Here is a 7,071-nt window from a genome sequence, read left to right on the forward strand (position 1 = left end):
TTTGGCAGCCCTGGGGGGAAAATGAGACTTTTTTTAAAATCAGGAAGCCTGCTTTGGCTAACGTCTCTATCACCGTCTGTCACACCATCCTCTGCCAGGAGTGAGGAGCTGCCTGGGGTGAGAAATCTGCTTGCTGGCAATCACAGGATGGGGTCTGAGGGGCGCACAGCTGATGAGAGCTGGGAGGAGGCAGTGCCAACCCAGCCAGGGTCCCTGCAGCCATCATGGCTCTGTTCTTGGCATTGTATTTTCCATGCAGAGCATCTGAGGGTTGGCAGGAGGTGCCAAAAAGTCGTTGGTGCACCCCTCTGCTGGCAGGCAGGAGGTTCCTAACCTAACCTCAACAGACTGGACAGGCAGAAGCAGGAAGAGCTCTGTTTAGGGCACAGGACACAAACTGTGGACCATGTACAACTTGCAGTTCCATTTTATATGGCCTGTGTAGTTTAAACATTTTTTTCCAATTTGTGGAAAACATTTAAAAATGAGGAGATACCACATTAAAAAAAACTAAGACTGGCTTCTGGCTTTTGTCAAATATCAGGAGCTCTGTATGCTTACATGGCGACAATCCACTCACGTTGAGCACGGCAACCCCTCCTGGGCAGGGCATACATGCTTTAGTTTGCCACAATCCCCACCACTCCTTACTGCCTCTGTGACTCTGAGATTCGGGGTCATGTAATATTTATTATTGCATTAGCACTGCTGTCTTCCTTATAGTGTTTCCTGAGGCCTTTTTCTCTATCCTCGTCTCTACCCCAAGAGAGAACAAAAGATGTCTAGAAGTCATCTCAAGAAGAACCATTTTCCACACCTGCCCACTTTGCTCTGTTATATTTCATTTCTGCCCCTGTCTAGCCCAGAAAATTAACAACTTCATGTTCAAGAATTGGACTCTGGGTCTTCCTTGGTGTTCATGATGGGAGTCCCTCCATCAACCAAAAGCAGGCACACCTTTAGTCATAACATTTTTCCCAGGTACGAGTCGACAGCCCTACTTCTTTCTTAATAAATCCATTCTTAATTTAAAGCCACCAAAGTCATCAATATCTGATGGTCTCCGCCAACCCCCACAGCCCCTTCCTCCAGGGCCTGACAGGCCTCCAGCATGAAGGAGACACTGGGGAGCTCTCCCAGGCCCTGCCTGCACTGCACCTCTCCTGTCTGTCCCCAGGTCCCCCTTACCTGCAGCAGCCAGACCCGAAAGCCCTGTGAGTGATGAGGGACTGGCGTTGGGAGGGAGGGGGAGGCAGAGAGGTGGCAGAGGGAAGTGCATGCAGGGGACAGCACCAAGCTGGGGGTGCAGGAAGGGAAGTGGGGGTGCTTTTGCTCAAGTCCCCTCATCCCCAAGAGGTCCTAAAACAGTGGCCAGTGATGGCATCTCCAAACGAGGTCATCCATCCAGTTACAGACACATTCCGACACGATTAGAGAAGGATGCAAGAGCCTGGATTCAGGGCAACTGAAATCTACACTCCCAGGAAAATAATATATTTAAAAGAAGGAAAGAAAGAAAGAAAGAAAGAAAGAGAGAGAGAGAGAGAGAGAGAGAGAAAGAAAGAAGGAAGGAAGGAGGAAAGCCTCCTATGAGAACCACAGTAATGCTTCATGAATTCCAGGTCTTTTTTTTGGGTGGGTGGGGGGTATAAATCCCATAATTAAATTGTGAACACTACCCTGTGTATGTGTTTGTGCATGTGTGGAAAAAGATTTAAATTATTCAATGTAGACTTTTGTATTTCAGAGATTTTGAAATCGTGTCTTGGCATTTCTGCCTTTTCTTTTATGATAACAGGGGCTCCAAAAGTGGAAGAGGGGCTGCCTTTCTTCTCGGAGGCTCGATCCTGCTGCCTCCCGCTTGGGCAGCCCCATTCAGTGGTGTCACCTCCTCCCCTCCCCACAGCCTGTCCTGGGGATGAGAGACAAGGGCCCTTGGGAATAAATGGTGGCCGCTAATTGCTATAGGGAGAAGCTTTACCTGGGCTGAGGACGAGAGGGAGGGGAGGAGGGTCAGCAGTCATGAGGCTCAGAGCCTGGCACCTACTGCCCAGGACTCCTGGGCCTCCTTCTCCCCAAGGACCTCAGATTCAGCTTCTCTTGTCCCACCTGCCTGAAGTCCTCCTCTCCAACTGCCCCATTCAACTGCCACTCCCACCACACCTGAGAGGGAACTCTGGCGGACCAACATTCCCTCTGCCCATATTAAAGGGCTCTTCCCTCTCCCAGGATGACCTGTGGCCCGGTCTGGCTCTTTGGTGACAGTCAGAGCCTGTGCATGAAAGCACTGTGCATGGTCAGCCCTTCCCTGGTTGTCGCAGCACATCCTTGTAGAAGAGGAGAAAAATCCTCTCTCCAACCCTCATTCTACAGACGAGAAGCCCAAGGAACAGAAGCCTGTCCACGACTGGCATAGGGCTGAGACCAGCACCCAGGTCCCCTGAGTCCCACTCCAGGCTCCTTCCTGGGAGAATGCATCGAATTTCCTACGCTGTGTTCCTGCAACGAAGAAGTAACTTTGGGATCAGGGGAAGAGACGGAGGGGGGAGGGAGGCGTGGGAGGGAGGATAGAGGGTAGGGGAGGATGGGGTAGGGTAGGGGAGTGCAGGGGAGGGGAGGGGACCGTAATCTTCAAAACGGGAAAATCTCATTCATTCATTCCCACATTCATTTAACGAAAAGAAAAGGGTAATTTCAGCTCAATTTGTCTTGAAATGAATGGAAGGTAAGTCTGATACCGGCACTAGCAGCTAGCCCTTGCATAGAAAAGTTCCCCGTGTGTCAATCTTGGAACCCTGCACACCCCGAGCGCAGGTATGATTCCTGGGGCCCCTTCAGCGCCTGGCCCAGAACAAGCGCCCGATTTCAGGTGAGCCTAGCCGAAGGGTTCCACAGTGCTCAGCGAGCCGGCTGGGAGGAAGCAAACGCTCTAAGTGCAGAAAAAAACAAATCTTGGTTCCGCTTTAAGGGTTATTTAGACACCTTAGAGGACCCTCCCTAGCCTCACGCACTTGGATTTTATAAGGAACTTGGCCGCTGCCTTCTCCTGTCCTGCGCAATGCCGCCCCCTGCTGGCTACCTTCCGGCTCCGCCGCTTCCTGGACATGCGAATTCGCCGCCTTTGCCCGACCTGAGTTCCCTTGGTACCTAGAGGAAGGTGGAAATGGAGGGGGGCTGTGGGCAGCTGCGTAGGAAAATGGGTCCTCCCAGGAAGGAAGGCTCCCTGGCCTGGGGAGTGAGCTAGACCGACAGCAGTTTCCTTACACGTGTCCAAAGTGTCCCATTTAATTTCCCTCCGTTCTTTCCTTCATTAATGCAAATTACTGCTAATAATATCACTTGACATTTCTGGAAGCCCTTTGTGTATCACAAAATTCCTTATCCTCTTTATCGCCTGATCTTCGCAACAACCCCGGGGGTCTCATAAACACAGCAAAGACTCGCTTCCACAATCTTCCATACGGAGTCAAGTGCTATCAAGTTTATGGAGGAAGAATGCTGATCAGTTTTCCTCCATCTCCATGAAAGGCCGAGCGGAGACGGATTTCCACCCAGACAAACGGTATTGGGCGCTGCGCAAGAAGATTGGTTGGCCTAGCAGGAAACAGAGTGGAGAATGATGGAGAGGGACTGTACGGTCTGTATCCAAGGAAGTCCTTAGGAAAAGACCAGACAAGCTCCTGCTCCAGGCAGAGCGTGGACTCACCCACGGTCAGGGACCTGAGGCCCAGTCTGGGTGTACACACGCCTGGGGGTGGGGCAAGATAATGCACTGGAATACAAAAAGAAAAAAATAGAAATCCTTTTCGTATTTTTCCTCTTCCTTTAAAAATTCTATTTTGGCTGGGTGCAGTGGCTCAGGCCTATAATCCCAACACTGGGGGGCCAAGGCAGGCGGATCACTTGAGCCCAGGCATTCAAGACAAGCCTTGGCAACATGGCAAAACCCCATCTCTACTGAAAATACAAAAATTAGCTGGGCGTGGTGTCATGTGTCTGTAGTCCTAGCTACTTGGGAGGCTGAGGTGGGAGTATCACCTGAGCCTAGGAAGTCAAGGCTGCAGTGAGCTATGATCATGGCACTGCATTCAGGCCTGGACGATGAGAGTGAGACCCTGTCTAAAAAAAAAAAAACAAACCCCCCCCCTATTTTGTATACAAAATAGTGTACACAAAATTGTGTACAGTGATATACATGTGTAGGGGATAAAAAGTGTGATACTTTTCCTCACCAGTCATATAGGTCATGGCTGACACTCTTGTAACAAAAGGCAGACTAACAAAAGGAAAGCATAACAACTTTACTTCATCAAAGTTTACCGTGACGTGTGAGTCTTCAGAAATGAATACCAAAAGGCTCAGGAACAACCATCCATTTTTATGCTTAGATTCAATGAGGAATTGACAGTGGTATAGAAATGTGATTGGACAGAAAGTTCTGATCGACTGTAATGGACCGAGGTGGTAGGATGGGGACCCAGCAGGGCCTGTCTGTGCAGATTCTTCTTGGCCTCTCTGTGCAGCATTCCTTCTTTCTAGATATGGGGCATGACCCCTCTGGAATGAGGGTCTTAGGACCTACTCTCAGACAAAGTTGGTCAGAGAATTTCTTTATGGCCAGTTCCTGTGCAGAAGAGTGGGGGAAGGTTTGAGTCATATTTTTAGGTTTTATGAGTGGCTTTGGGGAAAGAATTTCTACGACTCACCTTGGGGAAGGGGAACTCTGGTTTCTATGACTCATCTCAGGGGAGAAAGAGGGGCACAAGGGGTACAGGAGGGCAGGAGAAGGTCAGAGAGAACTTGCTTCTGAGGTCATCCAAACTCCATCAGTTCAAAGTACTCAGCCTGCCAAAGTGCCATACTTTGGGGTATTGTTGTCCGAGCCCCAACACATGTCCACCCTGCACATCCCTTGTAAATAACTATGCATGCATAAATCAGAAGTCTGTGTGCTCAAACACCTGCGGTGGTGCTCCGTGGCAAGGGAAAACTGGTGCTCAATGGGAAGGGAATTTTCCCAGCTCTGAGGTTCTGCGGGGTCTCTATTCCAAAGTGAGGTGCTGGCCGGGCATGGTGCCTTACGCCTGTAATCCCTGCACTTTGGGAGGCTTGGGCAGGCAGTCCACCTGAGGCCAGGAGTTCAAGACCAACCTAGCCAACATGGTTGAAACTGCATCTCTACTAAAAATACAAAAACTAGCCAGGCATGGTGATGCACACATGTAGTTCCCAGCTACTCGGGAGGCTGAGGCAGGAGAATCGCTTGAACCCTGGAGGCAGAAGTTGCAGTGAGCCGAGATTGCGTCACTGCATTCCAGCCTGGGCGACAGAGCAGGACTCCATCTTAACAACAACAACAAAAAAGTGAGGTTCTGTCTGAAAAAAGAAAAAGTTAGAGAGGAGTGGGGAGACAAAGACAGAAAGAGACAGATAAGAGAGACAGAGCAGAAAGACTTGGCCCAAAAGCCCCAAGAAGTCCTCAGAAATCAGTGTGTGCAGTTACATAGAATCAATAGCTTATAGTGGCTAAGAGTAGAAACTCTGGAATCAGATCTGTTCTCAAAATCTCTAAATTTCAATGTCATCAACTACAAAATGAAAACACTATCCTAAAAGCATTGTAAACTAACCGAGGATTAAAGTGGATCATGGAAGTGAAGTGCTTAGACACAGTGCCTTAAACAGAGTAAACACTCAATAAATGGTAGCTATTGTTTGTGAATAATAATTTTAAAATGAGCAGGATCTCGCTAGAAGTAAGAATTCTACCTCCTGGGTTCCTATCAGAATCTGTCTAGTAGAAATACACTGAAGTCTCTGCTAAAAGAAGGGGTTTGGGTTTTTCACTTTATTTGCCTAATGAACTAAGGCGAGAGATGTAAAAGGACTATCAAAGCTGATGTCAAGTGATTTTGGAAAGCAATTTGGAATTTGCATGGACTTTTAAAACAGTAAGTGGAAGAAATAAATGTAAGTAAAGCAATAATAGGATTCGTGAGCCAGAAATACATGCATGCAACAGTCAGAGAACAAGCCCTCTAATAAAGAACAAAAATATTTCACAGCCAGAAAATGTGGGTGCTGGCCTCAGCTCCACCACTTACAGCTTAAAGACCTGAACAAGCCCCTTGGCTCAGAGAGCTGAGCCTAGGAATTAAAACCTGCCCCCAACACAAGAAAGAATTCTCAAAGAACCCATTCTCAGAATCAGGAAAACGATGCTAATTGCAAACAACTAAATTTTCCATTTAAATGGTTGGGTCACAACAATCTTGTAATAAACCTATTTCTTTCTTTGCATGGGCTGTTAAGGAGCTTAGAGCAAAAACTCAGCCATCTCTAGTAACTGTACACAATCTTATGGCATGCATTTATATGCAATTATATGCAAGGAAGTGCTCTGTTAAGTCTAAATCATGAACACACCCCAGATCAGTGAAGGATACTGATGAGTGAGGGGAGAAGGAGGTGGGGAGCATTTCAGTAAATGCCACCGAGAGGAACTGAGACCCTCAAATCAGAACAAAAGTTTCCAAATCAGTACGGTTCTCTCTAGAGTTCGATGCCAACCATGAAGTATCTGGGAACCAAGGATTGGCAAGGAACACGGTTATTGAGTCAGCAAAGTGTACTCCTCTTTGCTCTGATGAAACGTAGTTTTGCACTAATGCTACTCAAAGATGCTGCACTGGATGGCAAGCTCTGCATGAGGGGCCATCAGGCACTAGAAATAGAACTTCCGTGAGGGGCGGCCTCTCTGTCCCCCTGCTCTAAGCAGGCCATGTTGGCTGGTTTGGGGGTGAGGCCTTTATCCCCGGCCCTATAACTTGCTTTGTCCTTCTCGTTTTCTTCCCTCTCCTGTTTTATTTCGTTATTTTATTTTATTTTTGAGATGGAGTTTTTCTCATTGCCCGGGCTGGAGTGCAGTGGCTCAGTCTTGGCTCACTGCAATCTCCACCTCCCAAGTTCAAGCAATTCTCCTGCCTCAGCCTCCCTAGTAGCTGTGATTACAGGCACGTGCCACCACACCTGGCTGATTTTTGCATTTTTAGTAGGGACGGGGTTTCACCA

General features: G+C 48.2%; 1 protein-coding gene across 7 annotated transcripts in view; it reads right to left on the bottom strand.

Moving 5' to 3' along the window:
• Window positions 1–2,165, bottom strand: part of ABCC12 (ATP binding cassette subfamily C member 12) — a 72,587-nt gene extending 70,422 nt beyond the window's left edge. For all 7 annotated transcript variants that reach the window (XR_001884786.1, XM_017868590.1, XM_017868600.1 and 4 more), the window contains exon 1: window positions 1,982–2,165. The gene's annotated coding sequence lies outside the window, so the exon portion shown is untranslated. The remainder of the gene's footprint in view (window positions 1–1,981) is intronic.
• Between the last annotated feature and the right edge of the window lie 4,906 nt (window positions 2,166–7,071).

Source organism: Rhinopithecus bieti, unplaced genomic scaffold (genome assembly GCF_001698545.2).
Source record: "Rhinopithecus bieti isolate Rb0 unplaced genomic scaffold, ASM169854v2 scaffold_618, whole genome shotgun sequence".
Taxonomy (NCBI): domain Eukaryota; kingdom Metazoa; phylum Chordata; class Mammalia; order Primates; family Cercopithecidae; genus Rhinopithecus; species Rhinopithecus bieti.